General features: G+C 41.9%; 1 long non-coding RNA gene across 1 annotated transcript in view; it reads left to right on the plus strand.

Moving 5' to 3' along the window:
- LOC145516782 (uncharacterized) overlaps window positions 1-20,941 on the plus strand; it is a 253,157-nt gene that overhangs the window by 114,695 nt on the left and 117,521 nt on the right. Inside the window, exon 11 of the long non-coding RNA XR_014061762.1 lies at window positions 15,924-16,009. This is a non-coding gene — a long non-coding RNA (uncharacterized LOC145516782). The remainder of the gene's footprint in view (window positions 1-15,923; window positions 16,010-20,941) is intronic.

Genomic DNA, 20,941 nt, shown 5'->3' on the forward strand with positions numbered 1-20,941 from the left:
GGATTCCAAATGGAGAGGAATTGGCTGGGGCAGTACAGAAGAACTTTAGTATTCTAACAGCCCACACAGTTGTAGTGGTATAAGCCAATTATATCACTAATGCTTAGAACAATGATGGCACAGTAGTTGTCCAATAAATTTTTTTGAGTTGTAACCAGGTAATTTGCATATAAAATACTTAGGGTCCTGACTAAGCTTTGCGGTTACAAATTGCAGACGTCTGTTTTGAGTTTTCCTTAGTTTAAATAGTCCACAGAACCTAGAGACATCCATGTGGGCTCCATTTGATCTACTTCTTTGCCCTAAAAGATTACCTAACACTGTACACAAAAATAAACTCAAAATGGATTAAAGACCTAAATGTAAGACCAGACAGTATAAAACTCTTAGAAGAAAACATAGGAAAAACAGCCTTTGACATAAACCACAGCAAGATCTTTTTTGACCCACCTCCTAGAGTAATGAAAATAAAAACAAAAATAAACAGGACCTAATCAAACTTAAAAGCTTTTGTACAGCAAAGGAAACCATAAACAAGACGAAAAGACAACCCTCAGAATGGGAGAAAATATTTGCTAATGAAGCAAGGGACAAAGGATTAATCTCTAAAAAAATATACAAACAGTGCATGGAGTGCAATATTAAAAAAACAATCCAATCAAAAAGTGAGTGGAAGATCTAAATAGACATTTCTCCACAGAAGACATACAGATGGCCAAGAGGCACATGAAAAGATGCTCAACATCACAAATTATTAGAGAAATGCAAGTCAAAACTATAATGAGGTATCACTTCATACCAGTCAGAATGGCCATCATCAAAATAATCTATAAACAATAAATGCTGGAGAGGGTGTGGAGAAAAGGAAAACTCTTGCACTGTTGGTGGGAACATAAATTGATTCAGCCACTGTGGAGAACAGTATGAAATTTCCTTAAAAACTAAAAATAGAACTACCATATGGGCCAGAAATCCCATTACTGGGCATATATCCCAAGAAAACCCATTCAAAGGACACATGTACCCCAGTGTTCATTGCATACATGGAAGCAACCTAAGTGTCCATTGACAGATGAATGGATAAAGAAAATATGGTGCATACACACAGTGGAATACTACTCAGTCATAAAAAGGAACAAAATTGGATCTTTTGTAGAGATGTGGATGGACCTAGAGTCTGTCATACAGAGTGAACTAAGTCAGAGAAAAACAAATATCATATATTAATACATATATATGAAATCTAGGAAAATGGTACAGATGCATCTATTCCCAGGGCAGACATAGAGATGCACATGTAGAGAATGGACATGTGGACACACGGTGGGGTCGGGAGGAAGGGGAAGATGAAATGAGCTGGAAGATTAGGATTGACATATATACTCTGTGCTGTGCAAGTCGCTTCAGTCGTGTCTGACTCTTTGTGACCCCGTGGCCTGTAGCCCACCAAGCTCCCCTTTCCATGGGATTCCCTGGGTAAGAATGCTGGAGTGGGTTGCCGATATATACACTACCATGTGTAAAATAGATAGTTAATGGAAACCTGCTTTAAAGCACAGGAAGCTCAGCTCAGCGCTGTGTAATGACTTAGATGGGTGGAATTGGTGGAGGGGGAAAGGGTGGGAGAGAAGCCCAAGAGGGAGGGGATATATGTATACATATAGCTGATTCACTTCATGGTACAGCAGAAACTAATACAACATTATAAAGCAATTATACTCCAATTAAAAAAAAAAAAGATGGATGAGGACCTCTTTTCAAATTATGTCCCTGACCTTTGTTGAGTTTCAAAATCCTTTGGTGTTTAATGAAGTTTATGTTTTCTTCTTAAAGGAGTGCATGTACACACATAAATACAAGGATGTGGATACTATTTTGGGAGGTTCATGAGTCCTTTGAGGTCTACCTCCAGAAATGAAGAGTGAAATATGGAGGAAAGCAGTCCCTGGAAGTGGTGAGGTGTGGCCCAGGACCTATTAATATTTGCCTTTGAGCAAAAAATACATGTAACTCTTAATAACAGAACTTGGGAGGTTTCTGAAGCATCTGTAACTTCCAAGATGTTTTATTTTTCTCAGTTCCTATCCTCTTGGCTGTAGTGATTAGTGGCATAAACTCTTAAAAAAACAAAAAAGGGTTTGTGACTTTATCTAGAAATGGGTATTAGCATTCACGTCATCATTTGTAAATTGAATTTGACTTATACACTGAGGCAGTTTATAAAAACTTGCATGTTGTGTCCATACACTTCCTCTTCTGTCTCAGATCCTGCTTAGAGAAACAGGAGGTTCTTCACACTGCCAGAACCTGTTTATTTTAACATCCACCATAGAGGGACCTGCCTTCCTGTTCCCCCACTGGATGTAGAAACTGTTGGATGGTGAATCCTGCTGATCTAAAGGGAGGAATTTCTGGTGGTTGAATGATTCACTTCCTGACGTTAGTATAGTGAGAAAAATCTCATTCATAAAAGTTCCCTCACTTGTAGCAACTTGAACTTTCATAGGTTTTTATTACTGCATCATTCCAGACCCTGATGCATCTTTTTGGCATGGTCTGGTGGCGTGTGAGGTTGCTTGTCATTCCACACTCCAGGGGCCACTCCAGGGACCATAGATAGATGGTCATCCTGCAGCAGAGGTCAAGGTGATGCCAGACACAATGAAAGGGCAGGTTTTTTTGTTTTTTTTTTAAGGTAGTGTGGACTCAACTCCTGCCAAGTTAAAAAAAAAAATATATTGTGGCTTCCTAACTCTGTTGCTGTCAAATGAGCCTTCATTTGCTTGTGTCTGAGAGTTGAGTACTTTAGGGGAAGGGATTTAGAGAGCCTCTGCATTGTGCAGTTGAACCTGAAGTCCTGAGAGAGGAATGAACTTACTGAAGGTCATTGGCTGTACAGAGGCTGGCGATGGTTCTGTTTGGCTGAAGCCGGTCTGGTGGAGGGGTCTAGTGAGAATAAAGCCGAAAACTGGCCAAAGGAAAGGATGGTGGTGGGTTTGGAACGCCTCAGCAAGAATTTGTGCTCGATCCTGTGGGCCATAAAATAGTTCTCAAATTCTGAGTCTGAGAGTGAGGGAGCCAGCACCAGGATTTGTCTAAGAGATAAGCCAGGACTGGGACAGACCGGGCACGTTTGGTGGGTGTATTGAGACACATCACCTACTTAGTAATTTTGCCTTGGACCTGGCATGAGTTTGCTCCTCAAAGATGTGGTGGTCTCCACCCTGGTGTCCGTGTGGGAGCCCCATGCCCACATGGCGGGCTGGCAAGGCTGAGCCAAGGGCAGGAGGCAATCAGGTTCCAGGAATGAGGGAGGCAAAGAAGAGGCCAGGCAGGGGTGAGGTTATAAACAAAGCTGGAGGCAGAGAAGAGGTCAAAGGTCACAGAACCAGTCAGGCACTGAGGCGTTTGTGGGATTTGGTTGTCCTTAAGGGTAGCTCACCAGAGCCAGGACATCAGGGCAGACCACTCATCTCCAGAGAGAGAGCAACATGTGTGGGCCTGTGAAGTGGGCTCCATGCTCCACACCCCTTGGCTGGTTGCAGGCCTGAAGCAGCCCTGTCGCCAGGGAACTGCCTCAGAGAGGTTGGGTTACTCACACCAAGTCACACGTCTTGACTCTGCCAGTGTTGGGGTGAGAACTTGGTCTTAGGTGCATTTAGTGGCCATCTGGGAGCTGAGGTGGAGTTGGCCTTGTGGAGTAAATTTTGGTTTTCATCCTGGATGAACAAGAACTGTTGGCTGGTCTTTCCTTCAGATACATCCATTATATAGATGTCAATGGAGACCCTGCAGGTCCCAGAGGAGCTCAGGACTAGGAGAAAGCTGGGGCTGTGCCTGCCTTCTTTTCACGTGGCCTGGTGGACGACCAGGCCGTGAGTGGAAGAGAGGTGTGTTGGGCAGGAGGTTGGGCCACCTTTTCCCTCACCAAGGTCCCCGCCATCCTGCAAGGTGGATGGGTTCTTTTGTTCCTTAGCAGGAGAGAAGGAGAAAGCAGAAAATTGGTAGGTCACAAGCGATGAGAGCGCCCTTTTCTGAAGAACTTTTGGTGTTTTTCTTTATATCACTTAGGAAGACTGCTGACAAGAGAAGGAGTTCCAGAGTTAGAAGGTCTAAGTTTTATCCTGCCTCTGTCACTAAGTGGACACATGGCCTTGGGCAAGTTACTTACTTTCCTTGAGACTCTAAAATAAGCTAATGAGTTGCCCCCTCTTGCATTTGTTTTTAGGATTCAACAAGATGATAAAGGAAGAGCAATAGATTAGTACCTAACATGGAGTAATCCCTCAAAAATATTAGCTGCATGGTGTTAGGAAGTGTTCTAGTTTCATTCTTTTATAAGTGGTTGACCAGTTTTCCCAGCACCACTTGTTAAAGAGATTGTCTTTTCTCCATTGTATATTCTTGCCTCCTTTGTCGAAGATAAGATGTCCATAGGTGCGTGGGTTTATCTCTGGGCTTTCTATTTTGTTCCATTGATCTATATTTCTATCTTTGTGCCAGTACCATACTGTCTTGATGACTGTGGCTTTGTAGTAGAGCCTGAAGTCAGGCAGGTTGATTCCTCCAGTTCCATTCTTCTTTCTGAAGATTGCTTTGGCTATTCGAGGTTTCTTATATTTCCATACAAATTGTGAAATGATTTGTTCTAGTTCTGTGAAAAATACCATTGGTAGCTTGATAGGGATTGCATTGAATCTACAGATTGCTTTGGGTAGTATACTCATTTTCACTATATTAATTCTTCCAATCCATGAACACGGTATATTTCTCCATCTGTTTGTATCCTCTTTGATTTCTTTCATCAGTGTTTTATAGTTTTCTATATATAAGTCTTTTGTTTCTTTAGGTAGATATATTCCTAAGTATTTTATTCTTTTTGTTGCAATGGTGAATGGTATTGTTTCCTTAATTTCTCTTTCTGTTTTCTCATTATTGGAGTATAGGAATGCAAGGGATTTCTGTGTGTTAATTTTATATCCTGCAACTTTACTATATTCATTGATTAGCTCTAGTAATTTTCTGGTAGAATCTTTAGGGTTTTCTATGTAGAGGATCATGTCATCTGCAAACAGTGAGAGTTTTACTTCTTCTTTTCCTATCTGTATTCCTTTTATTTCTTTTTCCGCTCTGATTGCTGTGGCCAAAACTTCCAAAACTATGTTGAATAGTAGTGGTGAAAGTGGGCATCCTTGCCTTGTTCCTGACTTTAGGGGAAATGCTTTCAATTTTTCACCACTGAGGATAATGTTTGCTGTGGGTTTGTCATATATAGCTTTTATTACGTTGAGATATGTTCCTTCTATTCCTGCTTTCTGGAGGGTTTTTATCATAAATGGATGTTGAATTTTGTCATGGCTGATTCATGTCAATGTATGGCAAAAACTACTACAATATTGTAAAGTAATTATCCCCCAACTAAAATAAATAAATTTATTTAAAAAAAAAATTAACTGCAATCACAATGGTGATAATGTCCTCACAGTTGACACCAGTAACCCACTGCTTCCCATTTTCACATTTCTCAGCCTAACCTGGGAAGGTGACACTGGGTAGGAATGTTTTGGTGGTGATTAACTCTATAAAGAGAGTGTGTTGGTGGGTTGCCTGGAGGAGAGAGTGTGTACCACTCCTGAAAAATTACTCTCAGCTGGTGAAACCAATGCTCTTGGGTGACTCAGTGGAGGAAGTGAGCTGCACAGTAGATGATGGGGGAGAATTTTATTCCCAGCTGTGGCACTAATGAAACTGCAGACCAAGTGCCAGCAGTTAAGGTGATGATGGAGGGACGAGGTGGAGGGAGAAAAAAAGGAGATGGGTGTTGGGAGAGAGAACCATTGGCTAGGAACTGAACCAGAACTTCAACTCAGACGGGAGACAGCTCATGAATCAGCAGTAAAAGTCCCTCGTAAAGGCCATATGTGCAGTCCCATGAAAAAGTTTATCCCCCAGATGTGACATTTTAATATGATTAAAACAAGCCTTGACAAAGTTGAGCCAGATGGGGGTGGGGGTGAGTGGTTTCTGAAATCCTGCAGATTCATTGTGAGGTGCAGAAAATGTATAGGAATTTTCTCAAAAGCCTCGGCAGACCAGTAATTGCAGATTTCATGTAGTTCTAACGAGGAAGCATTGAAGTTTGGCAAACACGTTGGCGCTGTGTGTCCCCAAAGCCCAGTGGTATTTGTCTGCTTGGCTTTTGAACTCTGAGAAGTGGCACAGCAATTCCAGTAATCACAGGAGATTTCAGATCACCAATGGATTTATTCCAGAAACGTCTTAGCACGGGGCTTAAGAAAACCTCACACTCTTAATTATGTGCTGAAAAAGGTCATTGGGTGGAATTTCCTTAAGAAGGATTCCAGTGTTTTATACAGAGAGGCCGGTAGGCTGAGACCATTTTGACATCCTGCTGTAAAGCCAGCTTTTTGCACAATTTCCATGGAAAAGTGGTGAAGAATTCTGTAGCCTTTAAGTCTATGTGATTTTGGAATGCTTCTCCTTCTGGCAGGGGGGCTTTAGTAAAGAGGATTCTAAGAGAGTGATGTATGTGGGAAAAGTGGGCAGATTTTGAAGACTTAAAAATAACAAATGCATTCTTGGGGTTCATGTGACTAGCACTCTATTGTGTGGCTTCTTTGAAGCAGTGGGTCCTTTGACTGAATTTTCAAACTCATCTCTCACTGTGGCCTTTGGGAACAGAGCACTAAATCCCAGCCGTGGTTTATGCTGGGGTGAGAGAGGACGGAAGGTAATTATGTTTCTCAGAATTCACACTGTGTTCAGATTAGAGAGAGTGAGCCCTCACTTGAGAACATGTGGACATGTGTGTATGTTTGTGGTGATCATGTCTTACACAAGATGCAGCAATAGTACAAGAGTCATCAGTTGCACGAGCTCACTGAGGCCAGGAGAGACAGTAGATGAAAACTTTAGGTGAGCTGCAGATGCCCAAGGTTCAGGCAGGTCATTAAATCTGTATATGCCTAGATCGAAGGCAAGATCTAGTTGGTCTGAGCATGGAAATGGGACTTATTTCAGTGTTTATTGTCCTAGGGAATGTGTAGGACTGAGTTTACCTGTTTAGATAGCTTTAGCTTTCAAGAGAACAGCTCTACAAGATTGGAAATGAGCAGATTCTGTGTCAGAGCTAAGACTCTTTCTGGAGCCAGTTTACCAATGAAGCTGTCTTTTAAAATAACTTTAAGATTTCCTACTCACTCTTCCCTGGTGGCTCAGTCAGTAAAGAATCTGCCTGCAATATGGGAGACGTGGGTTCGATCCCTGGGTTGGGATGATCCCCTGGAGGAGGGCATGGCAACCCACTCAGTCTTCTTGCCTGGAGAATGCCCATAGACAGAGGAGCCTGATGGGCTGCAGTCTATAGGGTCACAAGTGGGTGTTAAGATATACTTGAAGGTTTCTATTCCTGATAGGATAGAACCTCTTAGATCCAGGTTGCCCAAGGAACTGACCATCAACTTTCAGCATGCTGTTCTTTCTCCTCAGCCAACCATCCTTTCCCCCTCTCTCCTGCTGACTGCCTGTTGGGTATTTCTGTACTCATCACACTCTCTGGTTGCTTTATCCCTGATGGTACTTTGGCTTTTCTAGGATGGAAAATAAAAGGCCTGTTGTTTAGTCCTGTGGAGGAATTTTCTATTTGCTGGTGCAGCCTGTAGAGTTTAGAAGAACAAGGTATAGAGTCTTAAGTTCAATTTGCAGGTATATCTAGCTCTTCCTTCCCCTGGGAATATGTTTAGGCTGCATGTCCTAGCCGCCTCTTGGTTGGTAGGGATCATTTGAGTAAACCTGGCAGATGAGTTGTGAGCAGAGTGACAGTCATCACCTCTGAGGTGGAATATCTCATTGCCAATGTGACACCTTCCAGAACTCTCCCTTCCCTCTGGGGAATGCCCATGATGTGGACTTGACTTTGAAAAAGAGGCCCTCTCTGCTGACCCATGGTAAACACCCTGCGTTGCTTTTAGATCATTAAGATTTTGGAGTTATTTGTCATAGCAACATAACCTGGCCTATCCTGGCTTACTTTTAGGCAGGTATGTGTGTGATGAAAACTCAGGGTCTTCTTTCCTTGTTGTGAAGTAAGTCTGCTGTGATTTATAGGTTCTAGAAAGGCTCTTCTACCTTAGCATATCAACACCTCCTCATACCTGCACCCCCTTCCATCCTGCCCTTGAGCTTGACATACCTGAAGTCATGTGACTTAAGGCAAGTCACTGTGTCTTTCTGAGCCTTTGTTCCCTGGCTTTAAGGTGAGGGGCTGGATGAGATGACCTCCAGGGCCACAGCTGGCTCTCTGTTGTGTGTCTCAATGGTAAACTGGTCTCCTCGGCACATATTCCGGCTAGGCTGACTGCCTAAGATGGGCTTGGCGTTCATAAATCTTTCTCAGAGACCACAAATGCTTCTGCCCAGTCCATCTACAAGGTCTTAGTGGGTTTTATTCCTTCTGCCTTCGTCACTCAGACACAAGGAGCTCAGCTGTTATCTCCCAGAGAGGACTTCCTTGAAACCCCTATCACACATGTCAGTCTCATGTCACCCAATTACCTTTTCACCAGAATGCTAGCAGTATCTGCAGTGGTCACATCTAATTATCATTAATATTTAAATAAATTATTTTTTTGTCTGTCTCCCCTTCTAGAAAGTAAACTGCTTTGGAGCAAGGACCTTGTTAATTTCATTCATTTCTGTATTCCCTGAGTACCCTAAGTACTACTGGTTGAATTCTGGCCTTCTATGCTAGGGACTATGGAAGCAAAAAGAGAACAGAGGCCTGTGCCATATGTGAGCAGTACCTGGTTTCACATTAAGCAATCTGCTACCCATGTGCCTGCCCTTCTGGGCAGAGTGTGCATGCAAGAGCTGGTTTACTGGGAGCCTAATGTAAACAGAGGCATTTTCCCTACAACTGGAGAATGAAGCTCACGGGATCCATTACTGCCCAGGTAAAGTTTGAGGATTTGCCAGCAACAAATTGTTACACAGTCTGTCTGCCTGTGTTGAGCGGGGCAGCAAGCAGGAGAGAGGCAAAGCAGGCCTAGGACCCTGGGAGCACTGGCAGTCTTTGTGGTTCTCTGCTTCTGGCTACAAATGAGTCCAGAAATGCTGCTTTATTTATTTGCTTAGAATGATTAGAGCACTTTGAAGGAAAAACTTTTTAAAGTGATGTCTCCATTCCTGAGACCCCCACTGTATCTTCTTGGTAGTGAATTTCCAAGGGGGTGCTTGAACACTGGTTTATAAAATCTTGGTCTTCTTTTCATGATCCACTGTCCCTTAAAAAAATGAATATGTCTACTCAGTAATAGCCAGAAAGTGAAGTGAAATCCTGACAATAGACTCTCACTTGGCTTTATATGGGAGAAGGGACTAGCTCCTAAAGGAGCATGTGAATTGCCTTGCAATAAGGTGGAAGGGGCTTATTTGGAAGCAGACAAGTCTGCTTCTTCTGTCACTTACAAGTGATGCAAAATATAAAGTCAGATCATTGAAAAACTGGTTTTTGGAGTTCTAGACTTTTTCAGAAAGTGTTTATTCATTACCAAACATCTGGTTCTTTGGGTACCATCAAGGTGGTCCTACAACCTACCTGGATGTTGGGCAAAATGATGGTTAAGCAACTTGGAGGGAGGGGGCAGGATCACTTAAACTGATTAGGTGCTTTGGTACTATCTTTAAATCTCTGGAGAGTCAATCTAAATTCTAACTTAAAAATTAGGATTAATTTACCTTTTTTGGAAAAAAGATTGACTTTTATGTATTATGCATTTTTCGTTTTCTTCTTCCTGAAAATGAAAAGAATGGCTCCCTCCTTCATATTCAAACTATCTGTAGCTCCATGAGAGGTCTTCCCACCACCCTGGAATTCAGCCTGCAGATGATACGGCCAGAGAGCAAGCTGGGACTGTTCTTGGCTTGGAGTAGAGAGCTGGGCTCAGCAGACTTTCAGCATAAAGCCAGTTTATTCAAGTCCTACTGTTGGCAAAGCTGCAAATTGCTCTTTTGTGGGCACTTGGGAATTCACAATTGGTTGTCTGTTTCTTGATGGACACAGTAAAGAGGCAAAGCGGCCTCTTTTCCCCCAGCCCAGGACAAGAATTCAGGAGCTTTGCCTCTTTCCTCCAACTCTCCCACTAACAGGCCCTGGCCCCTTTGGCCCTCCGAGTTGGTCAGCCAAACCCTCTATGACTCAGCTCCTTTCTTTGCAAATTGGGGGTGGTCAGATTAATTTGAGAGCCGTAAGGCGTTTTTGAAAGGCCTTTGAAAATCCCTGCTCGTGTAGAATGACTGGCTATATCTATGGTTTGGAACTGGCACCAAGGGTAGGGGAACTTCCCTTTCTTGGGTGGAGGTCTGTGGTGTTCTGTGTAGAAGGGTTAGGGTAATCAGAATTCCTCTGATCCCATCTCTTTCATCTCAGGACCTGGGCCCCATGTATGGGATGCTACCCCAAGCAGTCTAAGCCTATAAGCCCTACTTTGTCCCAATTTTCTAGAAACTCCTCCTATTTCACATAAAAATTCACTTCTAAGAGTCCAAGGATTTGAACAGATGGTTTACATAGAAGGAAAACAGAATAAGTGAAACAGCATGTAGAATAAATACATAGCTTTGAAAATGACTGAGAAAATGAAAATGACAACTTGAGTTAGAAGAAATAATTGCAACTGATCCAGCCTAATGGGCTCAGGGCACACGCGCACATTAATTGTTTTATTAGTAGCTCTCTATTATTCTAGCCTTTATAAACAGTGACATTCATGGTACAATAAAAGTTACACACTTCATTGAGGAATATACCCCCCAAAGAAAGAAAGAATGACTTACTAAAAAATGTCTACAGCAGTGAGATATATCAATAAATAGATATGAAAGAGAACATTCACACAAATGATGATCAGTAGAGTAATGCTTAAGTAAACTCTGGTTCTTCATCACCATGAAATGTTATATTTTGGTGAAGATCAGAATAGGGGTTAGGAGTGAGGGGGCTCCTTGGCCACTATTCTAACAAGCCATTGTTACTGGTAGGTGATTATCACCTTCATAAAGGATATTGGAATAGAGAGAATATATATAAATATATACTAATATATTTTGTTTATCCATTCTTCTACTGGTGGACTTTTAGGTTTATTTCTTACACAGTGTTAGGGAAATTAAAATGGAGGTAGCCTCATTCAGGCTTCAGAAGTAGGGGAGCAGGCCTCTGACTAACTTCCGACCTTGCCTGGACCCTGCCTGGGCTACATGCCAGTTTGCAAACACACCAATTGTTATCGGCAAGTCAAACAGCACTTTAGATAGAAAGGGAATGGGTCTTGGAATTTCTTAAGCCCCTTGGGGCCTGGCCAACACCCTCCCCCCATCAACACCCTCCCCCCATCAGTGTCTAATGAAATCTTATAATTCAAGGTGAAACAAACAGCATTATAAAATTTAGAGAAAAACCAGAGCTGCATTTTTGTGTGCAAATTGATGATATCAGTTTGTGATCTGGGATTATAAACAGGAGCTCCCAAAGTTGTAATTTGAAGTCTCACCCTTGAGGTAGATGAACTGCCTAGCACTCTTTCCCAGCCGGGATTCTAGATTGCTGTTAATGAGGTTCTTCCCAGTGCTGTACAAGTCTGGATGTAGGTCTAGATTGCTGTTAATGAGGTTCTTCCCAGTGCTGTCCAAGTCTGGATGTGGGTCTAGACTGCTGTTAATGAGGTTCTTCCCAGCACTGTCCAAGTCTGAATGTGGGTCTAGATTGCTGTTAATGAGGTTCTTCCCAGAGCTGTCCAAGTCTGGATGTGGGTCTAGACTGCTGTTAATGAGGTTCTTCCCAGCGCTGTCCAAGTCTGGATATGGGTTGTTGGCCCAGTTTGGTGACGTGTTACTTCTCTCTATTGTTTCTATCTCTTTTCTTTTAATGACTATATGTTGATATTAAGTCAAATAATCTATAAAAAATTGAAATTGTGTGTAATGAATAGTTTCTTTTGTTAACGAATACTTCAAACCTAAAACAAAAGTAAAGACTTTTGGCAAAACACCTTGACAATTGTGAATAGTGCTTCACTGAACATGGGAGTCCTCATATCTCCTTGAGAACCTGATTTAAATTACCCAGATGAGTGATTACTCTATCAAATAGTAATTTCATTTTTAATTTTTTGAGAATTAAAAAAATGTTTTCTATCAAAGCTCTACCATTTTGCATTCACACCAATGGTGTATGTCGTAGTTGTTCCAGCACCTTTGTTGAAAAAGGTAGTTTTGCTCCATTGTATTATCAATGTTTTTGTTGGTATTTTCCTCTAAGTTGAGGGAATTTCTCTCTATTGTTATTTTACTAAAAGTTTTTATCACAAATGAGTATTCAGTTCAGTTCAGTCACTCAGTCGTGTCCAACTCTTTGCAACCCCATGAATCGCAGCACGCCAGGCCTCCCTGTCCATCACTAACTCCCAGAGTTTACCCAAACCCATATCCATTGAGTCGATGATGCCATCCAACCATCTCATCCTCTGTCGTCCCCTTCTCCTCCTGCCCCCAATCCTTCCCAGCCTCAGGGTCTTTTGTCAAATGCTGTTTCTGCATCTATTGATAAAATCATGTGATTTTTCTTTTTAGTCTGTTGATATGATACACTGTATTAGTTGATTTCTGAATAGTGAGCCAACCTTACACACCTGGGATAAATTCCACAATTTCTTGGTGTATAATTATTTTTATACACTGTAGGGTTTATTTTCTTCTAGTAGTTTCACAGTTTCAGGTCTACATTTAAGACTTTAATTCATTTTGGATTTTTTTTTTTTTTTGGTGTGTGTATGGTAGAAGATAATGGTCAAGTTCCATTGTTTTATGTATCTGTTCTTACACCAGTACTATACTGTTTTGGTTATTGTAGCTTTGTTATACATTTTGAAATCAGGTAGTATGATGCCTACAGCATTGAATCTGTAGATTTCTTTGGGCAGTAGTGATATTTTAGCAATGCTAACTTTTCCAGTCCCTGAATATAAATATTTTTTTCCATTAAAAAAGATTACTGAAATGCTGTATATAATTATTGAATTATATAATTATTAAATTGTTAACATTTAGGTTTATGCAAGAATATGATACATGTGACATAATATTTAATGAAAAATATTTTGTAAATAATTATTCTACCTGTGTAAAAAAGCATTTATATGTCTGTCAGTTCAGTTCAGTTGCTCAGTCGTGTCCGACTCTCTGCGACCCCATGAATCACAGCATGCCAGGCCTCCCTGTCCATCACCAACTCCCGGAGTCCACCCAAACCCATGTCCATCGAGTCGGTGATGCCATCCAACCATCTCATCCTCTGTCGTCCCCTTCTCCTCCCACCCCCAATCCTACCCAGCATTAGGGTCTTTTCCAATGAGTCAACCCTTCGCATGAGGTGGCCAAAGTATTGGAGTTTCAGCTTCAACATCAGTCCTTCCAATGAACACCCAGGACTGATCTCCTTTAGGATGGACTGGTTGGATCTCCTTGCAGTCCAAGGGACTCTCAAGAGTCTTCTCCAACACCACAGTTCAAAAGCATCAATTCTTTGGTGCGCAGCTTTCTTCACCGTCCAACTCTCACATCCATACATGACTACTGGAAAAACCATAGCCTTGACTAGACGGACCTTTGTTGGCAAAGTATTGTCTCTGCTTTTTAATATGCTGTCTAGGTTTGTCATAACTTTCCTTCCAAGGAGTAAGGGTATTTTAATTTCTTGGCTGCAATCACCATCTGGAGTGATTTTGGAGCCCCAAAAATATATGTCTGTATGATGCTCTAAAATGCCCTCAGGATGGTGGACAATGATATAGATTTCTTTCAAAATTTTATTGTAAAATGTGAAGTTTCATAATAGAGTTGATGATAACAAAACAAGTAAAACAAGCCTCAACCATTTTCCAGTGTGTCCCTCTGGGACAGAGAGAGGGAGTTTTGCCTCTCTTTTTCCCCTCGGCCTGGCACAATGTTTGGCACATCATAAGGGCTCACTGTACACTGGTTGAAAGTTGTTGAATAACATCCAATTGCATTAGGACAAGGGTATCTGCCAGTTGATCTGTGCAAGTTGTATTGACTAGTTGCTGCTGCTACTGCTGCTGCTAAGTCGCATCAGTCGTGTCCGACTTTGTGTGACCCCATAGACGGCAGCCTGGGATTTTCCAGGCAAGAATACTGGAGTGGGTTGCCATTGCCTTCTCCAATGCATGAAAGTGAAAAATGAAAGTGAAGTCGCTCAGTTGTGTCCAACTCTTCACGACCCCATGGGCTGCAGCCTACCAGGCTCCTCTGTCCATGGGGTTTCCCAGGCAAGAGTACTGGAGTGGGGTGCCATTGCATTCTCCATTGACTAGTTAATATTAAACTATTCCCCTCTCTACCCTGCCCATTAATGGTTTTATCCAGGTGAGATTCACGTGTATCCAGAGGTTTCTTAAGAAATTCAATGCCAGGAATTAAAAAGAACATATCAGGAAGGGGAAAAGGGATTAGATGGTTTTGGTGAGAAATTCCTTTATTTGCCATTCAAACTAAGCAGTAAAGGTAGCTGAATAAATATCACCCAGTAGACCTTGTCCTAGCTAAATAATGAGAGTAGAATCAATTCTCCCTGTCATGATTAGCCTTGTGATGTCCTTTTGTGAACCGCCCCCCAACCAGGGGAATATAGAGAGCCGCACAGGGGGTCTTACCAAAGTAGCTTTCTGAATGATCCTGATTTTCTTATAACCTCTTATAGTAAGCTGAAATCTTCCTTGAAAAAGCCAGTCCTTTTAAGGCAGGAAATAAAGTGTCTCTTAAGACTAGAAGAGGGAGATGCTTTCTCTTCTGCTTTCCAAGGTGGCACCACGGTCATAGGGTTGGGATGGGAGGGGAATGGTTTTCTGAACACACTGTGGTTAAGAATTGAAGCCTCTTCTGTCCCACCTACCCTGACCCTGGGATGGAGGTGTGATAGATTCTTGGAGATAAAGTGAGAGAGAGAGAATGTATAATACTAAAAGTACACCGCTTCTAACTATAGTAGCATTCGAAGCCCAGGCTACCATGATGTAGAGTAAATAGTGTTGCATGTAACATATATGGAAAGTTTTCTCCATTTGCTGAGAACCTGAGACTTTTCAGTTTATTCAGTGGAGTTGGAATCTTAGCCCAGATTTACTAGAAAATAGCTTGAGGGAAAAGCTTATATGCTTCCCTGTGCTTTATGGAGAAGATGTCATGTCAGGGAAACAAAGGGGAGGGGAAAAAAGAGGCAAGGGAGGCAGGGAGCCAAAATACAAGGGGATGTGTTACAGAGAAGCATGCAGCTTTGTGTTCAGTCATGGAGGTGTGTTCACAGAGCCTTCTGAAGAGAGTCTCAGAACCACTCACCTTCTCTCTCCTGGGCTGAGAGTCTGGTCACTCTGGGAAACAGCTGGAGCTGTCGCTGCCTCTGTGGACCCCGCCAGCCTGTGCACAGGCCTCTCCTTGTCAGTGGTGGCGTGGTGATGGAGTAGCACCAGCAACAGATGTTCCATCCACGGGAACATCTGGAGCTGTTGTAGGAATTCTGTGGCTAGGAATCAAAGGGCAAAGCCCGTGTGTAAAGCCTAAGACACAAGCGACAGAGACTTAGATCAGAATAGGTGGACAGATGCTTGGATGGTCACAGCTCCTTGAGGCCTGTCTGTAGCATCAAGCTGTTGGGATGTCTCAGTTGAGGAAGGGACAGGCCTGCAGGGACTGCACTGTCTCAGAGGTTGCAAGGACTGTGTTGAGCTTCTATTTTCAACAACATCAAGTAATGGTTCTGGCAATGACAGCAGCAGAAAAGGTGGCCATTCCATGGAGGATACTGATTGATTTTATGCTTCTCTTTCCATGAGGTGATCATTAAGACTGATTCCCTGCTGAGCCAGCATCTTGGGGTCTCGGACTTATCACAAGAAGGGAAGACAGTCAGTCATTCATGGTAAGAAAACTAGAAGTCAGTTAATAGAACATTTAAAGATAAGTGATCTCATTTTTGTATCCCAACTGAGTGAAAAGGCATCTATCCAAGGTCTACAGTCATCTACACCACTTGATCAAATACCTAGTTATGAATGAATTTCTTTGTCAAGGTACAAAGACAGAAGGCTGCTGCTGTTGCTGCTGCTGCTAAGTCACTTCAGTCATGTTCGACTCTGTGCGACCCCAGAGATGGCAGCCCACCAGGGTCCTCCATCCCTGGGATTCTCCAGGCAATAACACTGGAGTGGGTTTCCATTTCCTTCTCCAATGCATGAAAATGAAAAGTGAAAGTGAAGTCGCTCAGTTGTGTCTGACTCTTCGCGGCCCCATAGACTGCAGCCCACCAGGCTCCTCCCTCCATGGGATTCTCCAGGCAAAAGTACTGGAGTGGGTTGCCATTGCCTTCTCCACAGAAGGCTGACAGTAGAACAATAAAGGAGAGGGGACTTATTATTAAATCTTCCTTCATAGTACTTTGCTTAAATCAGTGCAAATGGATGTTTTAAGTTGGGAGGGCTCAGCACGTGTATGAAACACATGCATTCCAATTGTTCAACTTTTAGCAGCATATGAAAAGCACCTGTATCAAGAACACTGGGATTCATACCCTTCCATCTTAATGTCTTGGTTCATATGTGCCCTTCTTATCTGGGGAGCATATAACAATTGGCCGTGGAAAACCCAAATAATAAAATATCACACAGTGTGAATGGCAATTGCATTCTTTCAGTTGGTTACCAATAAATATTTACTAAGTACCAAATTGAGTTTTAAATGGCTTTGGTTTAGGCTCAAACTGGGGATTTTGCCTTGATGTTATGTATTTTTAAACTTTGAGGTTAGATTCAATCAATGAACTTTCCATTTAGAGTGTTTGGCATTTGTCCCAGGAGCACCATCTGTTAAATATAAGATAGCAAGATTAAATTCTAATATGTCAAGTGCTTTCCATCTTGAAGACTTGGTTTGCCTTCTGGGTTTATGATGCCACCAGAACATCTCATTTTTAATCTGTTTAACTGGCCTTATCATCTTGGTGAACTTATAGTTGTGACTACTTCAGAAGGCAATAACATTAGGCCACAAAATGAATAATTGATTTGACATGTGTATCAATTAGGACCTAATCAATGAAGAATAAGGAAGCTTATGTTTCTGTATGCATAGAAGGAGTTTCACATTATATGGAGATGGAATAACAGTATTAAAGTTTAGTTTGATTTCCTATTTTTCTATGCCTGGACAGGATCATCATCTATTTTTTGTTGGTATACAATGACATTTTTCACATCCTCCTTCATATGAAGGCTATTCCTTTACATCATTTACTTTTTGTCACCTAGGTTTTAAGCTCCTGGAGGTCAGTGGCTATGTCTTAATTTCCATTGCATACCTCATTGGGTTTTAATTTAGTAATTCATGTGTCTTGATGTAAGGACTGAAATTTCTATTAAATTATTCAAAATTAGGTAAGAGTGTGTTTCAATTGCTGAAGAACTCTGAAGCTTTTTAGAAATATTCTGATACGTTGCCTGGAATCACATCTAAGTAAGTTCAGTTCAGTTCAGTTGCTCAGTAGTGTCCGATTCTTTGCAACCCCATGGACTGCAGCACGCCAGGCTTCCCTGTCCATCACTAACTCCTGAAGCTAGCTCAAACTCATGTCCATTGAGCTGGTGATGCCATTCAACCATCTCATCCTCTGTCATCCTCTTCTCCTCCTGCCCTCAAGCTTTCCCAGCATCAGGGTCTTTTCCAATGAGACAGTTCTTCGTGTCATGTGGCCAAAGTATTGGAGTTTCAGCTTCAGCATCAGTCCTTCCAATGAATATTCAGGACTGATTTCCTTTAGGATGGACTGGTTTGATCTTGCAGTCCAAGAGACTCTCAAGAGTCTTCTCCAACACCACAGTTCAAAAGCATCAATTCTTCGGTGCTCAGCTTTCTTTATAGTCCAACTCTCACATCCATACATGACTACTGGAAAAACCACAGTTTTAACGAGATGGAACTTTGTTGGCAAAGTAATTCTCTGCTTTTCAATACACTGTCTAGGTTGGTCATAGCTTTTCTTCCAAGGAGCAAGCGTCTTTTAATTTCTTTACATCTTTTACATTAAGCATCTTTTAATTTCTTTACATCTCAGTAAAGATTCTTATAAATTCTTTCCAAGCAGGTGAACTTTGACTGTCATGTGTGAGGAACCTTCTAGGAGCAGCATCAATGTATGACTTTTCAGTGACACTGAAGATATATTCCAAGGGTGTGTGTGTGTGTGTGTGTGTGTGTGTGTGTTTGTGTTCTGATTACAAAACACATTGATTATGTCTGCTAATGCCCTAGATCTTTGAGGAAATAATGACCATCTAAATATCTGCTTCCTTGGAGCAGACTCCATTTGCTTGGCAAACATTGGTTCTCATGCTACTCTGAAAACTAGACTGAGCCCAGGAAATGGACAGAGAGGATGTGGAAGTGCTTCTGGATAGAAAATCAAGGTGTCCAAATTTCCATGGAGCCAAGTTTTATATTGAGAAATATTACTATTCATTTGGTCCTGCATATTCAGTGCCAGAGTTTCTGTTGGCAGATCATGGTAAAGGTCCCAGAAACTGTGAATGCTCATGACCTTCCAATGTCATGCTAAGAGACAAGGCTAAGCAGACTGACAGTGCTCTGGAATTCTGACTGAGGACTTTTGGAGCACTTTTTATATATTCTGAGCAGTCATCTTTATTTGGTTCTATTTTTCCTGGTTGCTTTCAGCCATGAGCACCCAGGTACTCAGCTGAGCCTTGATGGTGGTGTGAATTTGAATTAAGTTCACATTGGACACCAGTGGTCACCTCTCAGTCCATTGGAGTCTTGGATGTACAGGGGTTGGATGGCTGCATTATCTCCAAAATAGTCAATCTTCATGGGGGTGGTGATGTAGGGATATGTGAAACCACAAGGTACTGCTTTTCTTCTTTTGAATTTGGAACCCCTCAAACCTTTGTGAAGGGGATCCCAGTGAATCCAAGCTGCTGCATAACACTTCCATGGACGCTCTCCTGGGTCCTTAGAAGGGTGTCCAGGGAAACTGTGCATGTCCACAGTGCCTGAATGGAGGAAAGAAAGATGGCAGCCATGCCAGTGGGTGTTCATGAGTGCTCAGAACTGCAGTCTCTGCAGGGGTCTTATATAAGACCCTCCTTTAGGGAAACAAGAACCCTCTCCTCCCCTCCCCATCAAGAATATGCACAAATTTGGCTATAATTAGTCCACAGAGCAGATGCTATTAATCATATCGTTACTAGGGGAAATAATGTATGGTACCACATAACCACAGGCTCAGGGTTTTCTCCACATTTGGAGCTGCCTGCTTACATTTATCAAGGGATTGTATAGAGCTAGTATAAAGCTGAAATGCCTTCTTTTTACAACAGGGCTCTCTCAGGAACAGACATCATCTGGCATAGGGAGGGATGTCTTTTTGTGCCAGTGATGATTAAACGACAGCAACTAGAAAGTAGCCTTCGTACTCAGTGCCCGTTGCCATTTCTCATTATTGTAAGAATGTCTTCAGTTGCCCAGGAGTGTATTTTTTCCTTGTTGTTATTGGTTTAATTATGGCGATGCCATCCTCTGGGAGAGAACTAATTAACCTTCTGTCAAGAAATCAACTCTGCTATATTGCATGTGACATTAATGGCTGTGTGTATTTCAGGGCAAGTTCTTAAAGGTACTTTGCTGTTTTGTTATTGTCGACACCTTGAGAGGAAACCGTTTTCTATCAAATACAGATGTATTAACTCTCTGTGGCAGATATGGGTATCATATTGCTGTTAATGATTATTAAAAATAAAATGATGACAGAGGGTAATTTAGTGAACTACAAAAGGTATCTCACAGGAGTGTTGACTAGGTGGGGTAAGTGGAAAAGAGGCCAGAGTGAGGAAGGGGAGAGGGGAGAAAGAAGGAGCAGGGACCTGCTGTACGTTGGCTGCCGACACACACAAGGTACTTTGGAGTGGGTGGGCCAAAGAGTTCGTTTGAATTTTTCCATACCATCTTACAGAAAAACCTGAACAAACGTTTTGGCCAACCCAATAGCCCCACAACCCTGCAAAGTACGATTTATTCTCCTCATTGTATAGATGAGAAAATTCGAGGTCCTTAGAGGATGTAGAAGTAGCACCCAGAGCTAATGGTCACAGTGGGGTTGGCAGGATACCAAAAGCCAGGCTTTTCTCAGAAGAACAAGGAACGATCTCGTAGCCCGTGAGACCTTCCTGAGCCTTCTTCTGTCAGTGATGTCACTCACCATCCTCAGTGCTCCCATTTCTGGCTTACCTGCAGCAAATGTTTAGGTCTTTATGTAATGGGCTGTTTCAATTTTATTCCCAGCTCCATTTTATATCCCAAGTCTTGTTTTTTCCTGTCTTAGTCCCATTTTGGGGGGGGGCATCTTATATTCTTATATATTCATGGAGGCTGTCTTAACTCTTTTCTGAAAGAGCATAAGGTGTCAATAAATAAAAGTAATTTTCACAATAATCCTGTAAGAAAAGTGATCTTTTTATATGAGAGAAGTCACTTGCTTAGGCCACCCCTCTATAATGTAGAAGAATGGAAACCTGAGCTTAGCTCTTTTGATCTTGTGCTTATTTCACTTGCATTGCATGGTGTATTTTAAAAATACTAACAAAGGAGAAAAAAAAGCACTCAAAGCAAAGGCATAATTCAATATTTGGCTTTTACTGAGGGTCCATAGAGTAATATACTCTTTGAGGAAAAAGAAAATGAGTAAGAAAGAACATTTTCACCTACGTGGTAAGCCAAAAGCTAAGCTGAGCATAACAGTATTAAAATATTTAAAATATTTCTGTAGACTTAAATATATTAATTT

The sequence above is a fragment of the Giraffa tippelskirchi genome, chromosome 8 (genome assembly GCF_054371585.1).
Source record: "Giraffa tippelskirchi isolate mGirTip1 chromosome 8, T2T-mGirTip1v1.2.pri, whole genome shotgun sequence".
Taxonomy (NCBI): Eukaryota; Metazoa; Chordata; class Mammalia; order Artiodactyla; family Giraffidae; genus Giraffa; species Giraffa tippelskirchi.